General features: G+C 34.6%; 1 non-coding gene across 1 annotated transcript; it reads left to right on the top strand.

Annotated features, from left to right (window-relative positions):
* The first annotated feature begins 21189 nt into the window (after nucleotides 1–21189).
* LOC126026845 (U6 spliceosomal RNA) lies at nucleotides 21190–21298 on the top strand. The gene has a single exon (XR_007502055.1). It is a non-coding gene; the product is annotated as a U6 spliceosomal RNA (small nuclear RNA).
* The last annotated feature ends 1051 nt before the right edge of the window (nucleotides 21299–22349 follow it).

Here is a 22349-nt window from a genome sequence, read left to right as displayed (position 1 = left end):
GCATATACCTGAGCTCTAACAATTTCAGGAGTGACCCATAAGCATAGAGACAGAAATAAAGTCTGAGCACCACATTTCCCCAAAACCCTGTTTCTCCCCCAAATATACCCCCTGTTTAAAATACAATTTAGCAACAGGGACCTCAAGATTAAAGAGGTCAATCTTATTGTTCTATTCTGGCTTTCAACTAATTGGATATGGTTCACCCATATTAAACCAGCAATATTCCCTACTCAATATAGTAATTTAAATGTTAATCTCATACAAAACACTCTCACAGAAACATTCAGAATAATGTTTAACAAAATCCAGGTCATGACCCAGACAATTTGATATATAAAATCAAACTTCATACTGTGAGAAGCTAACCTGAATAATCATTTCACAATATGTTTCTCTCCATTTCTCTAGCACTATCTCTATCTATATATCTCTATCTTTATCTCTATTTCTATCTATATCATTACATTGTTTAACTTAAAGTTTATATCATTATTGATAATATTTCAATAAGCTCAGAAAAATCGATCATCACAATTTTATTTTAACATAGTCACAAAATACATTCCACTGGAGAGTTTGGCATTCCCTGCCGTCTATTTTGTAAATTTCAGACTTAGTGACAGTAAAACTGGGTTGATAGAGAGGCCAGTAGAGGATTTGCATGAATATTTTGCTTATTTCATGATATATGATATTACATTCCTGGGGGAAATATTGTTGGCATAATCCACATTGCTACCATCTTTCAGATTAATTGTCCTGACCTTGGTCTACAAGCATAAACAGAAATGTATTTTAGATAACGTTACTTCCTGTCATAATTATATTCTGTGCACATTCAGGTGGAGAGGAGTTAAGGAGCATCTGTGTTTGCCAGCGGGAGCAAGAAACCTTGAACTGAAAACAAAAGCATAAATCTAATATTAGGTAGGATGAACACTGACCATAGACAAGGAGATGTAGAACTAAAAATCTATACCTCATTCAAACCTACAGCATTCATATCCTTACTGATAAATTACCACAATTTTGTGACTCTGAAATGAATCTTCTGAGTTAGCTTGAAAACTATTATATGGTTACACCTATTAGATGCTGGGTATGATAAACACCTTTTAATATGTCCCAAAATTTGAAGTAGCTTTCTAGTATTTAAAAAAATTATTGTGTATTGAATATCATTTTTGAATCACACCGAAGTCAGCAAAGCTATCTATTTGGGGGAATTTACAAAATAGTTATAACAACATGGCAATTGATAATGATAGGAAAAATATGATTCTAACATTACTGGAATTTATATGTATTTTTTTGCAAATATTTACCCAGCTATTGTACAAGTGAAACTAATCTGTTTTTTTTTTCATTGTACACTATGTTTATTTTAAATGTCAAATTAATATAAACTGGAAAGGGGATGAACACATTTCAGATTTGAGTAAGAAAATGTGGTGGCTCAGGGAGTAAAAATATGATTAGAGATTGGTATTTCTTCTAATAGAAAAAAATAATTTCAGAATCTCTACAGTATGGAGCCAATTTGCAACAAAAACTTTTTTTATTTTCTTTTCTAACCTCGGGCCTGGGAGGTTAAAAAATAAAAGGAGAGGGAGCTGGAGAGATAGCATGGAGGTAAGGCGTTTGCCTTTCATGCAGAAGGTCATTGGTTCAAATCTAGTCATCCCATATGGTCCCCCAAGCCTGCCAGGAGTAATTTCTGAGTGTGGAGCCAGGAGTAATCCCTGAGCGCTGCCAGGTGTGACCAAAAAACCAAAAAATAAATAAAATAAAATAAAATAAAATAAAATAAAATAAAATAAAATAAAAGGAGAAGGAGAAAGGAATGTAGAGGAAGAAAGAGGAAGGGCAAATTAAAATAAGTCTAATTTCTGCTTAAAACATGACATAGAACAAATTTCTGGAAAAAATTGCTTTTTCTTTCAAGGTACCTCTAGAAGCTGAAATAAAGAATGGCCAAGGTGCTGTGTATAAACATGAAATAAAATGGGTAGAAAAGTAATCATTAGTGAGAATGCAAGTTATTTAGATAATAACTGTTTATTACATTTAATTTGACAACTAGCATGTTATCATTATGTTTAGGTACAGTTCTTTATACTGAAATTTATTGTCTATTACTGTTAAAATATGGAAATAACAAATATTCTGCTACTTTTTCACAATACATTTAGTAAATATAACTAAGATATAGGAATTTGTATTTAATTGTTTTATGGACTGTGCACTAGATTCAAAATCTCAGTCTAATGCCAGTTTATAACAAAGTAGAAACTTCTAGAGAGAATAATCCATTTTTTCAGAGCCACAATGCACTTATCAAAAATACAAAATAGTCAAAATATTTTAATTTTATATCTGAGTTAAATCCAGCTGAGTCTAGTTTAAGGAAAAGGCAATCGAATCATGAAACTAGAAAGTAGATAGCTGAAATAGGAAGATGGCTCCCTTAATGAGTTTACTGGCTCCTCAGAATTTGACTCTATTTTCTGTTGGGTTTTATTTGACTGTGTATATTGGTCTAATTCTTTGCTTCAACAAACTACAATAGATGGAAACTGACTACATGGAAAGACGGATCAAAGCCTAAATTTCATAGCTTACAACCTAAGAGGAAAAGTTAGCTTTTCTTAGCATCCATATATAATATGCCATGGAAAGGTTTTTATTGACCCTGTCCTAAATGATATGTATAATACTGGTGATTCAGAAAAAATTCAATATTTAAGAGAGGCCTCGGGCACAATTTTTGTTGTCAGGACTGGGTAAGGCATTGATTAATAGACATGCTATATTACATATTTTAATTATGTCTGTCATCCTAGAAGTTATTAAAAAGATTAAAACTATGATTGCAATTGCTTCAAAGAATAAAATAAATCTGTGAGACAAATTTTTGTTTAAGCTTCTTTTATTGTTGGGGCACATCCAGAAGTGCTCATATCATATCCTTAATTCTGCACTTAGGGATCACTTCTGGCAAGCTCAGAAGACTATATGGGATTCTAGGATCAAACCTAGGTTAGTGGCTTTCAAAGCAATTGCTCCTACCTGCTATACTATGGTTCCTACACTGATTTCAGCTTCTTAACAGACTAAAAAATCTTGGATTTTATAAACCTACATGCATACATTTCAAATATAAAACATAGAGTCACCATTTATTTGAAATACCTCATTAAGCATTACAGACTCTCATAAAAGAAAAATAATTATTGTATTATTAATAAATTAATAATTTATTAACCTTTATTAACAAAAACATGAAAATACATTTTGTAAAGAGTTTTTAAATTATTACAAGTATTTCTTTACTGTATTTCATTAGTTTACAAAATAAGCCAAAAATCTTATGCAAATTTAGAATATTCTCAGATATAAATAAGCCTTTATTTTCATTGATAATTGATTTTATCGTTTCTCTTCCCTGGGGTTTCATTTGCTAATTAATACACCAGGGTACTAAATGATGCTGAGGTGATCAGAAAGAATTTAGATACCTTTTAATATTCCCAAAATTTAATTTGCCTAATGGTGACCTAATTAATTTTATGACCCTCCCAAGAGAAGACTCACATAGTCGCTGAATAGAAATCTAATACAGTGTTTTTGTAAATAGTAACATTGCCTATTATTCTACATTAACAGTTAAGCAATAGAAAAATTTCTGAGCAAAAAAATCCCAAACTAGAAGACAGCAGGGTATATCAAATAGGCATCAAATCATATACTTTATTTAACATCATACTTGTGTCTTCCTTCGTTCATTAGCTCTTGGATATAGATTTTTTTAATGTGACTATTGATCAATAAATCAATAAGTTCCTAGAGTACATTCTATTTATCTGTCACTCTCTGTTTCTATAAATTGTTGTGTTGTTTTCTTTTAAACCTGAAAGAGAAGGTCATGCTAGAAATTAAAGTATCATCAGGAGACAGTGATTGGATAGAAGCTGTTCTATATCATTGAAGAAAATTTAGATGTAAACATATTACCCAGGAAGGAGTCCTGCCAAACCATCCAGAACAACTTTTACCAAAATATAATTACAAGGACCATAAATACATTTGCTTTAATGGCTGGTACTACACTTAACAATTATAAGCACTCCATTTACCTGATGTACATCTGAACAAGTAAAGCAATAAAGGCTTTGAAATACTGGACAGAAAAAGGGTGTTTTTCATTGGTTCTCAGTGGATTCCGCTGTGACCACAATTTTACTCATTAGCTTCATACACTATCAAGGGAATTTACACCTCAAATGCCACTGAGTGCTCCAGATATTCCCACAAAATATTGTTGTTTTACCTTTTCTAATTAATTGGGCTGTTTTTATTGCAGTTTCAAACTTCAAGAGCAGCAGCAGCAACAACAACAACAACAACAATAACAACAACAACAACAACAAAAACCTTCAATCAAAAAAGCTTTCATTTCAGGGGGTTTATGTATGGAAGAAAAATCAGAAAGTAAATGTTTTCTTGAGTCTTTTCACTAAGAGTAATTTTAGCAAAAATAAAGAGGTTTCAGCAAAGATGAGAGAATAAATTTAAGACTATGAACCTACGACTTAAATTTAGTTGGTAAAGATGTGAGAACAGTGTAGAAAAATATCGCAAGCCTTCGATTTCTTCTCTGAGAATCAAATGTTTTTGAGAACTCAGAATGTTTACAATTTTAGAGAGGTTTCATAGTGTTTATACCAAATATTACATATCTTCCCCCAGTGAGTTGGAGGGCAATACCTGTAATCAACTGCTCCAACAGTTTTCACTGAAGCAAGAATATTCTGAGAGTCAAATAAAAAGATCAGATGCAAGCATGAGTTCAGTTTAGATTTTTCAATCAGACGTGTTGACAGAAAACAAAACTCCAAAATTATTTTATCTCCAATCTGTTTGGATTTTGGATTTAAGAATACGAATATTGTTGAAGGCTATCAAATCATCCTATTTTTCTTTGATAAGACCTCTCTTGTTGGGCCTTTATGTCTCCTATTAATAATAGAATCTGCGCAAACATAGCCTAAATATTGAAGTGAATAAACCCAGGATAAGATTGAGAATACTAATAAGAGTGTTTTATACTTCCAAGAAGTTTTAAATGCTCAAATTTACACAAATTATATGTATTAAATTTCCCAGAGTTGAGTTAATTTCATTCAAAGATCTACCTGCCATGAGAAAAAAATATATTTTATAAAGCATATTAACATGAAGAAAGTTGAAAGAAAAATTGGGGTCCTCCTATATTTGGCCAGCCAGACCTGTACTCAACCATCAGTTCTGAGTATGCAGTGATGCTCAGACCCTGTGGTATCAGAGATTACCTGGAAAGTCCCAGGTCTCCAATGATTCTTGGAAGCAGTTTGTATCTGAGGATAAAAGTAGAGTTGGGGGAACTATAGTAATAATACAGCCGATAAAACCCTTGATTTGCATGCAGTCAACTGGAATTTGATCTCGTGTATTTCATATGCTTTCCAGATCTTGAAGTAATTCCTGAACACAGAGAAAGAAATAACCCCAGAGCATCTCCAGATATGCCCCCCAAAAAATAAACAAAAGCAGAGTATGGCCCAAAATCAAAAGAGAAAGCAACATTTGTCTCTATAGACCAATCTATTATTTTTCAGGCATCACTTTTATTAAATCAGTAAAATATGTCATAATATTAATGACTTAATAGATAGTGAATAAGATTAATTTATTATCACAGTGCTATAGCCTATATATCAGAACTTCTTGGCAGTATGGTTGGATATTTTCTACAACTTTTCATTTAACCCTTACATGGTAGATGAAGCCCTAAATCCTTCCCTAGTTCACTTACAAGCAGAAATTCTCACAAAGATTCTACTTTCACAATCCAAAGCACCTTTCAAATATCTCATTTCCTAATTATCTTCTTTGTGAGGTAGGATTTCTATAGAAAAGTTTGGTAAGCAATCAGCACTCAGAACATAGTAGTTGTAATAAAATATTGTACTTTGGCAGTGTTTTTATTCATTTCATGTTTAGTAATTATTGTCATAAGGAATTGCAAGATGCTTCAAAAAAGTAAGATATAAACATACTGGTGATCTAGAAACACAAAAATCTAATTCAAAATTCCCTTATTCACACCAATACTTATTGTAGTGCTATTTACAATAGCCAGACTTTGGAAACAACCAAGATTCTCTTCTAGAGATGAATGGCTAAAGAAACTCTGATACTTATACACAATGGATTATTATAAAGCCATCAGGAGAGATGAAGTCCTGAAATTTTCCTAAACATGGATGCACATGGAATCTATTATGTTAAGTGAAATAAATCAGAAGGAGAGAGATAGACACAGAATAGTATCACTCATCTATGGGTTTTAAGAAAAATAAAAGACATCTTTTTTTTTGTAATAATTTTCAGAGACAATAGAGATGAGGTCCAGCTCACGATAGGAAGCTAACCTCAAAGAGTGGTGAGTTCATTTAGAGAAATAACTACACTGACAACTAACATTACAATGTGAATGAAAGTAGGAAGTAGAAAGCCTGTCTCAAATACAGGTGGAGGGGTAGGGAGGTGGGAGATTTCGGGTACTGGTGATGGGAATGTCACATTGGTGAAGGTCAGTGTTCTTTATATGACTGAAACCCAACTACAATCATGTTTGTAATCAAATTGTATAAATAAATATATTAAAAACATACTGGTGATATTTCACCTCATTAATTCAGCTTGGCCTTGGTTCCACATGATCATATCATGCCCACATGCTCTTTGTTTACTCTAATTAAATATAAATGTTGTTATAAATTTTGTTACATTTCCTATATTTTCTTACCCCTAAAACTAAGATACTATATATATATATATATATATATATATATATATATATATATTTTTTTTTTTTTTTGCTCTATATGACACGCCTGACCATAAGAAGCGCATAGTTTTGTTTTTGTTTGGGTTTGGGTTTGGGGGCCACAGCCGGTGATGCTCAGGGGTTAGTCCTGGCCATGTGCTCAGAAATTGATCCTGGCTTGGGGGACCATATGGGATCCCAGGGGTTTGAACAGTGGTCTATCCTAGATCAGTCACATGCAAAGCAAACACCCTACTGCTGTGCCACTGCTCCCAAAAAGCAGTTTTTTAAAATTCTCTCCTCCCTTGCACTCAGGCTTCAGCTCCAGACACCATTCTCTCCATAAGTTGTAGTTTTGGAGGGAAACACGTGTGTCTTATGGTACCAAAAATACGGTACTTCATCTGATATTTAATCAAATAAATGTTGAAAATGGGCTGATAAAACTAATTCAGGTTGTTGCGATATTATCTTTTATAAATATATAAAGAGCAGCTCTAACTTACTTATGTTTCTATGGTAAAATATTATCTCCTGGAAAAATGAACAATTATACTGCATATGTAAGTCATTCAGAATATTGTATAAAACTTTGTTATTATCAGATTAATTTCTTTAAGATGGAATGTGATAAGAAAGATTGACATTATGAACCAACTCAAGATTATGGATGATTGAGATTCAGATTAAAGAGTAACACATATACAATTAAAATATACTGGCTTTCTTTGAACACATCTAAGATTCAGTTGGAATTTTCAGCACTTATTCAAATAATCGTACTAGAAAAAACACTTTTTTTTTCAATCTGGGAATATATTGGAACTATGGACTCCTAAAATTTTCTAAGGGGCCACAGGTAAAAAATTACATAAATGGGAGACCTCAGCATAAGAGTAGGAGTTAACTAGGAAACATGAGTGAAGCACAAGCGAATATCAAAGTTGAAGAAATCCACAAACCATTAGAAAATTAAAAAATAAAACTTGGGACCTAAGTGGTAGCACAGTAGTAGGGAGCTTTTCTTGAATGTTGCTGATCCAGGACAGACAAGAATTCAATTCATGCATCCCATATGGTCTGCCGAGCCAAGAGTGATTTCTGAGCACTGAAGCAGGAGTAACCCTTGAGTGTGGGTTTTTTTGGGTGTGGCCAAAACCAAAATAAAGACAGGAAAGAAAGAAAAGAAGAAAGAAAGAAGGAAAGAAAGAAAGAAAGAAAGAAAGAAAGAAAGAAAGAAGGAAGGAAGGAAGGAAGGAAGGAAGGAAGGAAGGAAGGAAGGAAGGAAGGAAGGAAGGAAGGAAGGAAGGAAGGAAGGAAGGAAGGAAGGAAGGAAGGAAGGAAGGAAGGAAGGAAGGAAGGAAAGAAAGAAAGAAAGAAAGAAAGAAAGAAAGAAAGAAAGAAAGAAAGAAAGAAAGAAAGAAAGAAAGAAAGAAAGAAAGAAAGAAAGAAAGAAAGAAAGAAAGAAAGAAAGAAAGAAAGAAAGAAAGAAGGAAGGAAGGAAAGAAAGAAGGAAAGAAAGAAGGAAAGAAAGAAGGAAGAGAGAAAGAGAGAGAAAGAAGGAAGAGAGAAAGAGAGAGAGAAAGAAGGGAGAGAAAGGAGGGAAGGAAGGAAAGAAAGCAAGGAAGCAAGAAACAAAGAAAGAAAGAGAGAAAGAGAAAGAAGAAAGAAAGAAAGAAAGAAAGAAAGAAAGAAAGAAAGAAAGAAAGAAAGAAAGAAAGAAAGAAAGAAAGAAAGAAAGAAAGAAAGAAAGAAAGAAAGAAAGAAAGAAAGAAAGAAAGAAAGAAAGAAAGAAAGAAAGAAAGAAAGAAAAAAAGAAAGAAAGAAAGAAAGAAAGAAAGAAAGAAAGAAAGAAAGAAAGAAAGAAAAAAGAAAGAAAGAAAGAAAAGGAAAGGAAGGGAGAAAGAGAGAACGAAAGAAGGAAGAAAGAAGAAAGAAAAAATAAATTAGAGAAACCTGCTCTAGAAAACTCATGACAAAAAAAGTACAAAGTTAATCTAATTACTTGACAAACTACATTTTTATATTAATTATTATGTTAGGCATAAATTGTATCCATCACCTGTTTAATCTATTGTATAACATTCCATGGATGTATCAGTGATAGTAATATTCCTTTATACAAACTTTTTCTTAAAATTCACATAAGAAAATAACTAAATTTTTTCTCAACATGGGTTAAAGAATGGTAAGTGCTTTGATGGCTTTGTATGGCTCTTATTCTGGAATTTTGTTCTAATCAAACTCTCATTATGATCCCTGATGTTACTCCATAAATTTGTCTTGAAAAACCACTTAAATCAATATATATTGTAATATTATACATTCATATTAGTGGTTTTTTTAATTGTAAATACAGGGGCAGCTACCAGTTTAATAGTGTAAAAAGATTGAAAGCCTCTGATATAGATTAAACACCTTGTATATAAATGTATATTTATCCTTATATATGTAGAAACACACACAAAGTTGTCATGAATAAACTCTTTGGGTTATATTTCTTACATATTAGCAAAAGCACTTGATTTTTGTCTGAATCTTATAACCTAGATTGAATTTCAAATATGAACACCTTATAATATAAAGAAATTTATCTTATATTATCAAACTCTGAGAAAATATTTCCTTATAGATGGCCAAAAGGCACGTGAAAAAAATGCTCCACATTGGGGCCGGAGAGATAGCATGGAGGTAAGGCGTTTGCCTTTTATGCAGAAAGTCATTGGTTTGAATTCTGGCATCCTTTATGGTCCTCCAAGCCTGCCAGGAGCGATTTGTGAGCAGAGAGCCAGGAGTAACCCCTGAGCACTGCTGGGTGTGACCCAAAAACAAAACAAAACAAAAAAAAATTCTCCACATCACTAATCTTCAGGTAGATGCAAATCAAAACAATAATGAGGTATCGCCCCATGCTTCAGAGAATAGTATACATCTCAAAATACAAGAACAACCAGTGTTGTCATTGAGAAGGATGCAAGGAACTCTCATTCACTGCTGGTGGGAATGTCATCTAGTTTAGCCTTTCTAGTAAACAATATGGATATTCCTTTGAAACAAAACTGGAAATTGAACTCCCTTATGATCCAGCAATACCACTCCTAGGAATATGCCCTAGGAACATAAAAACAATAGAAAAATGTCCTCTGCACTCCTATGTTCATTACACCCTTATTTACAATAGCCAGAATCTGGAAATAACCCAGATGCCCAACAACAGATAAATGGCTAAAGAAACTGTGGTACATCTACACAATGGAGTACTATGCAGCTGTTAGGAAAAATGAAATCATGAAATTTACCTATATATAGATAGACATTGGGACTATTATGTTGAGTGAAATGAGTCAGAGAGAAAAATATAGACACAGAATTAATCTCAGTCATCTGTGGGATTTAAGAAATAGAAAAGACAGTATGGTAACAATACCCAGAGACAATAGAGATGAGAGCAGGGAGGACCAGCTCATGATACGAAGCTTACCACAAAAAGCAGAGTGTATTTACAGTAATAACTGCATTGACTTCTACCGTGACAATGACTGTGAGAGATAGAAATAGAATGCCTTTTCCAAAGACAGGCATGGGATGAGGGTGGAGGGAAATGGAGAACATTCATGGTGGAAAAGTTATACTGATGAAGAGTCGTGTGATGGTGAAACCCAACTATGAACATTTCTGTAACCCTGGTGCTTAACTAAATAAATTTTTATTAATTAATAATTTTTATTTTGAACAAAATGGATTACAAACCTTTCACAGTAGTACTTTAGGTACAAAGTGACATTGAATCAGGAGCATTCCTTTCACCCAATATCTTTCTTTTTTAAATTTATCATTGAAAAACTTATGAACCATTAAGGAAGGTTAAAGTTGAAAATCAAAGCCTGATCAGTATAAGTAAAATGAAATTAAATAAGCTAATTTTGAAATATATTTTATTTATAGTTTCAAATATCTAACAATAATGTGGTTCTCAACTTATATAGTAAAAGAAAATGGTTAATATTTTTAAACCTTAATTTTACAAATATCTTGGTAGACTTATTTCTAAGCATAAAATCAATTTCTTATAAAGCATTATGGTACTAATTTCTACTTATTACAAACAGCTTTTATTCCTGTATGACATTGCCTTTTAGACCCCATACATGACTTTAATTAAGATTTAACTTATTCATGACTATAATTTGGATTTAACAACCAGTCTATTCAGATCAGGGTAATTAGTCCCAGAGGGTATTGTAAGAGGTTCATTTTCCTTCTTATCATTATATTTTGGCAAATATATTGGTTCATTGGTTTATTTGGTGAAATCTTTCATCCAAAGAACTCAAAATTTTAGAAAATAATAAACTAAATTAATTATTTTAAGATATTTTTATAAAGGTTTTGTGGGCTGGCTAATTTGTTTTGGGTCCATTTACAATGGTCAAGTACAATGTAAACAACAAAAATATAATGGATGCATAATCAACATTAAGGTAAACTTTTCACAGCTTATAACCACATTTATTGGAAATTTAAGAGACAAAAATGTATGTGCATTTGTCACCTAAGTTTTTTTTTTATTTTTATTGTGAACAATATGCATTACAAATCTTTCACTGCATCATTTATGGTACATAGTGACAATGAATGAGGGGCATTCCCACCACCAGTGTCACCTAAGTTTTAGTTAATTTGAAATCATTTGTCCACTCTTGTTCCTATTTATTTTTGTCTTATATCTGAGGTTTTCATTAAGAACTTATAAGTGTGTGGAGCTAGAGAGATAGACAAGATTAAATGCTTGCCTTGTACAAAGCAGAACTGGATTTGATTCTCTGCACCACAAATGGTCCAACAGAGCCTGAGAGGAGTGCTTCCTAATTACAGAGCCAGGATTAAGCCCTAAGCACAGTTGGTGTGGCTCAGAATCAAAATGAAATGAAATAAATAACTCATAAATATTGTTAACTAAAAAGATAAACATCTTATATAAATAAAAATGAATCAAAGCCATTTCCCATTTAAAATGTTACTCTTACAAGTTTTCCATTTTATACTCTCATTACCTAGTGCTACAAGATTTCTGAGCTTATTGCTCTCTGCTCTACATACAATAAACTTACATTACAGATGCTTCCTCCTTTCCCTTTCCTCCTTTCCAGTATCTGTATTTTCTAAATATTAGTATTATGATTCCATATTATAACAAAGACTAAGGACTGAAGGCCTCTTTTAACATAACTTATTAAATTCTTAGCTAATAAATTAATTTATTACATTTAATTAAATGTAGTATAAAGAAGTGCTGGAGCAGTGGGGCAAGGTAGGGCATTTGCCTTGCACTGGCTAACCTAGGATGGACTGTGGTTCAATCCCCATGTGTCCCATATGGCCCTAAGCCAGGAGTAATTTCTGAGTACATAGCCAGGAGTAACCCCTGAGCATCACCGGGTGTGGCCCAAAAATCAAACAAAAATATCCAAAAAATATAAAAAAAAGTTTTAAAAACAGGGCATTTAATCCAAATATAATGGATATTTGGGCAACACCCGGTGATGCTCAGGGGTTACTACTGGCTATGTGCTCAGATATTGTTCCTGGCTTGGGGGACCATACGGGACGCCAGGGGATTGAACTGCAGTCAGTCCTAGGTCAGCCACATGCAAGGCAAACACCCTCAGCAGAACCACTCTGGCCCCAAACAGAAATATTTTAAGATAAAATATTACACAATTTAGCTACACAATGATGTCCAAAGTGTGTCCTAATAAAGTCCAAGATTATACAGTACTTTAAGAATTTTCTATAAAATATATGATATAAAATATATTAATACACATGCCAATTTAACTAAATTCAGTAAAACCCTATACTGTTGACAATCACAATTACTAATTGTAGGATACTGCCTTATCTTGTAAAGGAGGAAGATTGAATGGGGTAGGCTGTAACACTAATTTATACATCAGAAAACCAATACTGGCATGTCAATATTTTGATCCCTTTTACTTCCTAACTATTAATCAGGGTATTAGTAGTGGTTGAATGGGATAAAGGAGTGAATTTTGAATCATATAAACTGGGTAAAAACTAGCCTTATGATCTCATTTTAGGTATAATATTGGAAGTTTTACTTACTTTCTGACTTACTCCTTACTAATCAATAGAAAGTTCATAATAGCTCCAGTCTCACAAGGATTAAATAAGGTTATGTTGATTCAGTAAGAAAAGTACCTGGAATAAGTAAATTTCTTTTTCCATTATTTTTTCCTCTTCCCAACCCTTTTATTAATTCTCTCCCTCTCAATGTAGTTCCACTCTCCTTTATCCCTTTATCCTCCCTCTTTCAATTTTCCTTCTTCCATTCCTCTTCTCTCCCTTTTCTCCCTCCCTCTCTTTATCTCACTTTCTCCCTTCTTTGTCCCTTCCCTCCTTCCTCCCTTTCCTCCTCCTCCCTCCCTCCCTCCCTTCCTTCCTCCCTCTTTCCCTTCCTTCCTTTCTTCCTCCCTCCCTCCCTTCCTTCCTTCCTTTCTTCCTCCCTCCCTCCCTTCCTTCCTTCCTTTCATCCTCCCTCCCTCCCTTCCTTCCTTCCTTTCTTCCTCCCTCCCTCCCTTCCTTCCTCCCTCCCTCCCTTCCTTCCTTCCTTCCTTCCTTCCTTCCTTCCTTCCTTCCTTCCTTCCTTCCTTTCTTCTTTCCTTCCCTCCTTCATTCCTTCCCTCCTTTGTTCGTTCCTTCCTTCCTTCCTAAATATTTTCCTAAAATTGCTAGATGTAAGTACAGATTTTAGAGGTTATAGATTTGAAAATTTAAGCTAGGGCCAGGAGAATTATTTCCTTTCTATATCTCCATCCAGGTTAATGTAAGTAATATAAAAATGTACTTAATTTTGTCAAAGATTACAAATTTAAAAGTCAAAGGTACATTTATAACTAGACCAATCAAAGAATTTTATCTATCAATTTAAAGTAAAGGGAAGTACTGCTTGAGAATCAGTGAAGAATCCAGAGTTGTGAGATAATAGATGACTAGAACTATGACAGATAGGAGTGGACAGAGATGCATATAAGGTAAGAAAGCTCAGACCAGTTTGAGTAGTTGGTTTAGTCCAGGGGTCTTCAAACCTACGGCCCTCGGGCCACATGCGGCCTACAGAGGAGTCTGATCCGGCCCGCCAGCAGTGAGCGCTGTTTGGTTGCCAAGATACCTGCCAGCATATACACTCAGTGTATATCCAAATATCAGGAACCATGCACTCAAAATGGTAACCATCTTTGGTAGCACTTATGCCTGTGAACAGACTTTTTCAAGAATGAAACATCTGAAATCTCCAACCAGATCAAGATTAACTGATGCCCACTTGCATCACTTGTTACGGCTGGCAGTGACAAATATGGAACCGGACATTGACCATCTCATTAGCCAAAAGCAGGCCCACAATTCCCATTGAAATACTGGTGTGTGATCTGTTTATTATTTAAATGGTTTTCATTTTGTTTATATAAGATATGTGCAGTGTGAATAGGAATTAGTAGCTCATATAGTCCGGCCCTCCAGCTCTCTAAGGGACCGTAATCCGGCCCCCACTTTAAAAAGTTTGAAGACCCCTGGTTTAATCTATTCTAAGTCAAAGTATCATCTATCTTAACCAATTATAAATAATATCGACTATATTTAAAAGATAGGCACTGGAGCAATAGTAGAGTGGATAAGGCAATTGCCCTTGCATGCAGCTGACCTGGGTTTGATCCCTGGCATCCCATTTGACTGGAGAGATAGCCCAGGGGTAGGGTGGCTGCTCATGCAAGCAGCTGATCCAGGAAGGACGGTGGTTCGAATGCCGGTGGTTCCAATGCGGTCATCCCACATGGTCTCCGGTGCCTGCCAGGAACGACTTCTGATCTCAGAGCCAAGTATAAACTCCTGAGCGCCACCAGGCATGACCCCAAACAAACAGTAAACAAAAAATAATTGTTTAATATTAATTTTTTCGGGGCCGAGAGATAGCATGGAGTTAAGGCGTTTGCCTTTGTGCAGAAGGTTGGTGGTTTGAATCCGGCATCCCATATGCTCCCCTGAGCCTGCCAGGAGCGATTTCTGAGCATAGAGCCAGGAGTAACCCCTGAGCGCTGCTGGGTGTGACCCAAAAAAACAAAAATTGGGTCACACCCGGCTTTGCTCAGGGATTACTCCTGGCTCTCTCTTTAGAATTCGCCCTTGGCAGGCACAAGGGACCATATGGGATGCCAGGATTCGAACCACTATCTTTCTACATAGAAGGCAAATGCCCTACCTCCATGCTATCTCTCCAGCCCCCATCTTAACCAATTATAGAATAATATCGATTATATATTTAAAAAAGATATATATTTAAAAGATAAACATATTTTTATTCTGGTCTCAGAGATGAATTTCAAAAGCCCCTGTTGAAATAGACATTATAAGTCAGTCTGTGTAATGAGGAAATTTAGGTAGAAATTATTTTATAAAATAAATAAATTATTTTAGATATGTATACATATGTGTATTTGTGATACATCATATTGCAATGACAATATTGTTCTGTTTTAACAAAATTAGAAAATTTACTGCAGCATTTTATACTAAATTGTCTAAAAAAGATAAAGAAGAAAAATAAATTAGATCAGCCAGAATGAAGAGGGTTTTAGTTTGTATTCTTAAAAATATCTGCCTAAATTCTAGCAGGGGTCCTCAAACTTTTTTAACAGGGACCACTTCACTGTCCCTCAGACTATTGGAGGGTCTGACTATAGTAAAAACAAAACTTATGAATGAATTCTTATGCACACTGCATATATCTTATTTTGCAATGAAGAAACAAAACAGATACAAATACAATATGTGGCCCGCGGGCCATATTTGAGGACCACTGCAGAGAGAGAAAGGACAACTATGATAGTTGAAAATGATCACTCTGAACAAAAAATATGGGTACTGAATAAAAGTAAAGTGATATACATATTACTCTTTCAGTAAAAGTTTTAAAAACAACAGAACCTAAAATAAAAGGAAAAGGAAGGAAGGAAGGAAGGAAGGAAGGAAGGAAGGAAGGAAGGAAGGAAGGAAGGAAGGAAGGAAGGAAGGGAGGGAGGAAGGGAGGGAGGGAGGGAGGGAGGAAGAAGGAAGCAATGAAGAAAAAGAAAGGATGAAAGAAGGAAGGAAGAGAGAAGATAGAAAGAGGAGAAAGAGAAAGAGAAAGAAAGAAAGAAAGAAAGAAAGAAAGAAAGAAAGAAAGAAAGAAAGAAAGAAAGAAAGAAAGAAAGAAAGAAAAGAAAGAAAGAAAGACAAAGAAAGAAAGAAAGAAAGAAAGAAAGAAAGAAAGAAAAGAAAGAAAGAAAGACAAAGAAAGAAAGAAAGAAAGAAAGAAAGAAAGAAAGAAAGAAAGAAAGAAAGAAAGAAAGAGAGAGAGAAAGAGAAAGAAAGAAAGAAAGGAAAGAAAGAAAGAAAGAAAGAAAGAAAGAAAGAAAGAAAGAAAGAAAGAAAGAAAGAAAGAAAGAAAGAAAGAAAGAAAGAAAGAAAGAAAGAAAGAAAGAAAGAAAGAAAGAAAGAAAGAAAGAAAGAAAGAAAGAAAAAGAAAGAAAGGAAAGAGAAAGCAAAAGAATATCTTCCATAGAAGCATAGAAGCGTCTCCCTGATGATTAGTGACCAGGAGCATTTTTTCATGTGCCTTTTGGCCATTTGTATTTCTTTTTTATCAAAGTGTCTGTTCATTTCTTCTCCACATTTTGTGATGGGATTAGATGTTTTTTCTGTCAGTTCTGTCAGTGCCCTGTATATTTTGGATATTAGCCCCTTATCTGATGGGTGTTGGGTGAATAGTTTCTCCCACTCGGTGAGTGACTCTTGTATCCTGGGCACTATTTCTTTTGAGGTGCAGAAGCTTCTCAGTTTAATGTACTCCCATCTGTTGATCTCTATTTCCACTTGTTTGGAAAGTGCATTTTCCTCCTTGAAGATGCCTTTAGTCTCAATGTTATGGAGTGTTTTACTGATGTATTGTTCTATATACCTTATGGTATCAGATCTGATATCAAGGTCTTTAATCCATTTGGATTTTACCTTCATACATGATGTTAATTGGGGGTCTATGTTCGCTTTTTTGCAAGTGGCTAACCAGTTCTGCCAGCACCACTTATTGAAGAGATTTTCCCTGCTCCACTTAGGATTTCTTGCTCCTTTGTCAAAAATTAGGTATGTCTGGGGGACAATGTCTGAGAACTCAAGCCTATTCCACTGATCTGAGGGTCTGTTCTTATTCCAATATCACACTGTTTTGATAACTATTGCTTTGTAGTACAGTTTAAAATTGGGGAAAGTAATGCCTCCCATTTTCCTTTTCCCAAGGAGTGCTTTAGCTATTCGAGGGTGTTTATTGTTCCAGATAAACATCATAAGTGTTTGATCCACTTCTTTGAAGAGTGTCATGGGTATTTTTAAGGGGATTACATTAAATCTGTATAATGCTTTGGGAGTATTGCCATTTTAATGATGTTAATCTTGCCAATCCATGAGCAGGGTATGTGTTTCCATTTCCATGTGTCCTCTCTTATTTCTCGGAGCAGGGCTTTACAGTTTTCTTTGTATAGGTCCTTCATGTCTTTGATCAAATTGACTCCAAGATATTTGAGTTTGTGTGGCACTATTGTGAATGGGATTGCCATCCTGAGGTCCATCTCTTCCCTATCATTATTGGTGTATAAAAATGCCATTGATTTCTGTGTGTTGATTTTGTAGCCTGCCACCTTGCTATATGAGTCTATTGTTTCTAGAAGCTTTTTGGTAGAGTCTTTAGGGTTTTCTAAGTAGAGTATCATGTCGTCTGCAAACAATGAGAGCTTGACTTCTTCCTTTCGTATCTGGATTCCCTTGATATCTTTTTCTTGCCTGATTGCTATAGCAAGAACTTCCAGTGCTATGTTGAAGAGGAGTGATGAGAGCGGACAGCGGACAGAATTTAGAGGAAAAGGCTTTTAGTTTTTTTCCATTGAGGATACTATTTCCATTGGCTTGTAGTAGATGGCCTTAACTATATTGAGAAAGGTTCCTTCTATTCCCATCTTGCTGAGAGTTTTGATCAAGAGTGGGTCTTGGACCTTATCAAATGCTTTCTCTGCGTCTATTGATATGATCATGTGATTTTTTTTGGTTTCACTTTTTATTTCCCTTGCCTTGATTCTTTTTTTTTATTTTGAATTATGAGAAGAAAAGATGCAAAGAAAGAGGACAAGGTAAAGTTACAGTGGAAGGACAATCACCCATAACATAATTCTCAGAAGAAGTCCCCTTGCTGATACCTTAACTTTGAACTTTCAGCCAAAGAACATTAAGATAAATAAAACAGAATCCATGTGCAATTACTTTGTCCCTCAAGTCCCCAGATTGTAGCACATTATAATGTTTCTTAACAGCACACAAGGCAATCTAAAGCCATAAAACTTATGTAACTCCTTAAACATTAGAGGCATAGTATTTTTTACATTTCCATGTACATGCATATTAGCTTAAGTTAACCTCAAATTTTAAGTGGGTGCGTTTTAAGGATTAGAGTCAAAGGAGCACAGTAAAAACGGTGTTAGAGTGGCAATTGTTGTTTGCATAGGCCTACCAAAATATGAGAGGCGTGGAAAGGAATAACCTTGGCCTAAATACAAAAAGATCCTACCCCTGAAGTTTCCTGCATAAGACCAGCTCTAGGCTTCAGGCTGATCATGTGATTTTTATATTTCTTCTTCTTGATGTTGTGTATGTTGTTTTTTGGTTTTCCACTTCATTGAGTTCTGCTTTCAGCTTTGTTATTTCCTTTTGTCTCTCTTTTTTTGGTTCCTTTTGTAGGTCATTTTCTAATTTTTTGAGCTGCTTCATTAAGTTATTCAGGTATGCCCCTTCTTCCTTCCTGATGTGTGCTTGTAGAGCTATAAATTTTTCTCTCAGAACCGCTTTTGCAGTATCCCATAGATTCTGGCAGTTTGTGTCTTCATTATCATTTGTTTCCAGGAAAGTTTTAATTTCCTTTTTGATTTCATCTCAGACCTACTGGTTGTTCAGTAGCAGGGTGTTTAATTTCCAATTTTTAAAGTTTTTCTACTGTGTGGCTTTGTAGTTCACATCTAATTTCAGAGCCTTGTGGTCAGCAAAGGTAACCTGCAAGATTTTTATCCTCTTGATTTTATGGAGGTATGTTTTATGTGTCAGCATGTAGTCTATCCTGGAGAATGACCCATGTACATTGGAGAAAAATGTGTATCCAGGTTTTTTGGGATGGAGTGTCCTGTATATATCTACTAGTCCTTTCTCTTCCATTATTCTTTTCAGGGCTAGTATGTATTTGTTGTGTTTTAGTTTGGTTGACCTGTCAAATGTTGATAGGGCCGTGTTGAGGTCTCCCACAATTATTGTGTTATTATTGATTTCTTCTTTCAGATTTGTCAGTAATTGTATTAGATAATTTGCTGGTCTCTCATTAGGTGTATATATGTTTAATAGTCTGATTTCTTCCTGTTGCACATATCCCTTGATTAGTACACAGTGTCCAAAGAGATTGGCGCACATCACAAAGAATGAGAACAATCAGTGCTGGCAGGGATGTGGAGAGAAAGGAACTCTTATCCACTGCTGGTGGGAATGCCATCTAGTCCAACCTTTATGGAAAGCGATATGGAGATTCCTCCAAAAACTGGAAATTGAGCTCCCATTTGACCCAGCTAATCCACTCCTAGGGATATACCCTAAGAACACAAGAATCCAATACAAAAACCCCTTCCTCACACCTATATTTACTGCAGCACTATTCACAATAGCCAGGCTCTGGAAACAACCAAGACAACCTTCAGCAGACGAATGGCTAAAGAAACTATGGTACATATACACAATGGAATATTATGCAGCCATCAGGAGATACTACTAATATGAAACAATTTTTTATCATAATGGCTTACATATCTTTCACAGTAGTATTTTAGGTACATATTAACATTGAATCAGGGGAATACCTATCACCAAATATGTCCTATCCCCATCCCAGTTCCCTTCCTGCAGCCCATATGTAAGCCATTATGATAAAAAATTGTGTTTTAATCAGAAATATACTTTGACTTACATGTATATTATATTAATTATATTATATGTTGTTATGTTACTATATTATGTTAGTTTACCTCAATATGTTAATCAATTTTGTCTCTTGAATAAATTCTTACAATAAAAAAAGTAAAGAAAGAAAATGAAAAAAAGAAGAATAAGTATAGAAATAGGAAATGTGTGAAAATTATTGTATTGCTCTATGAAGCCATTAAATAATTGTCAAAAGATTGAGTAAGCTCTTATTGACAGTTGATTATTCTGTTACTTGTATTGATTCTGAGCATTAGGAGGCTTCAGATACACATTGGCATCTAGACTGGTGTCTTCTTACAGAGATGACAGTATTAACAAAAGTAGAGTTGTCTAATCCAACCACTCTTGCTGATACTGTGGCTTTTGTGGCATGTGTTTTTGGCTGCTGGGGCTTCCAGAAAAATGAGAAGTTGGGGGAGGATACCTGCAATCAGTACAAAAAAACTCATGGAGATATTAACCCCAAATACCACCAGCATACCTGAAGGTTTGGTCAGATTGGTGTCTCTGCCGAGCGCCTCAGAAGTCATGACCAAGCTGTGATTGTGCATGATGGGCACAAGAGGGTTGGCTTTGGCAGGGTGGGAACTTAGCCCACTTACACCTCCTGAGATTTTCAATTTAAAAGTTTTTTTTTAATTTCAATTAATAAAGGAAGAATAGGGGCCAGAGATATATCACAGCAGCATTTGCTTTGCTAGCAGCCGATCCGGGACCAAAGGGAGTTGGTTCGAATCCCGGTATCTCCATATGTTCCCCTGTGTCTGCCAGGAGCTATTTCTGAGCAGACAGCCAGGAGTAACCCCTATGCACCGCCGGGTGTGGCCCAAAACCAAATAAAATAAAATAAAAATAAAGTAAGAAGCATTCTCCTTCACCAATCCTTATCCCTGTAATTCTAAAAAAACAAAAATCACATTATTTTATTTATAGATAACTGAGAAATCCTCATCATTTTCTACAACCAGACCTTTATGTATATTTTATCTCCTTTACCAGTAATATCTTCCTCTACCTTATAAAATTGATCAAATATCATGGTCAATTCTCTGTTTTGTAAGGTTTTGCCACGTACTTGAAAAAGGGAGTTACAGATATGACTGGATAGTTGGTCACAATTTCACATATACTGGTGGGAAATGTATAGGATCTGGACTAACATAGAAATGAGTAACATAAAAATTTTACTCATTTCCGTGCTCGCTTCAGCAATACATATACTTTACAATTGGAACGATACAAAGAAGATTAGCATGGCCCCTGTGCAAGGATAACAGGCAAATTCGTAAAGCGTTCCATATGTTTTTTTAGAAAATTTTTTTTACTTATTTCCATGTTAATGAATTTGAAATGAAAAACTTAAATGTTTATGGTGATTCATATTCTTTGATGTCAGTATAGCATTCAAATGCTTAAGGAAAGGTCATTACAAAATCTCCACGTTTATACTTCGTTTATACTTCTGCCTTTTCTTCTTAAAACTGAATTGATTACCTGGATTTTCATAATTTTATTTTTTTAATTTTGTTTTTGTTTTTGTTTTTTGGGTCACACCCAGCAGTGCTCAGGGGTTACTCCTGGCTGTCTGCTCAGAAATAGCTCCTGGCAGGCACGGGGGACCATATGGGACACCGGGATTCGAACCAACCACCTTTGGTCCTGGATCAGCTGCTTGCAAGGCAAACACCGCTGTGCTATCTCTCCGGGCCCATTTTTTTAATTTTATATAAAATATAGGACTGGTTATTAACTCCATATCATTTTTCATCCTGACATCAAGTCAAATGTCATAATTTCACTAAGAGAAATGATTAAAACTCAGAATCTGCTGTAATTTTCCCAAAACAAGTAATAAAATCCATAACACGTGGATTTATGGTCTCCAATTTATTATATTTTTCATCTCTAGGGCTTAAAAGAGCAGTTTCTTTATGTACCAGTTTCTTAGGGTTTTAGTAGACAATACTAAATAAATTAGTGCTGTGATAAAGTACACTTGGGAAATTTTAAATTAAACAGAGTTTAGCAGATTTATTTATTCTGAAGCCTTCTATATGCTAATGAGTATTGATTAACTAAATATAACAATGCATTCAGTTAAGTTCTTTTTTTTATCTCTTGTACAATCAAATTCTGCTTGTCTAAAGTAACGTTTAGTAATTGATAATTCAGTTAACGTTTTATGAAGACGATGAAACATGCAATAAGAGTTAAATAAAAAATAAAGTTAAATGGTTAGGTTCAAATTCCAAATGTTAACAAGGAAAAGTTTTGTCAAATAATTTCACTTTTCCTTGTTTCTATTTGGTTGGAAAACTGAAAAAATAATGATAACGTTAGTTGCCTCAAAAACTTC

The sequence above is a fragment of the Suncus etruscus genome, chromosome 13 (assembly GCF_024139225.1).
Source record: "Suncus etruscus isolate mSunEtr1 chromosome 13, mSunEtr1.pri.cur, whole genome shotgun sequence".
NCBI lineage: Eukaryota > Metazoa > Chordata > Mammalia > Eulipotyphla > Soricidae > Suncus > Suncus etruscus.
This window is presented reverse-complemented; position numbering and strand designations above follow the sequence as displayed.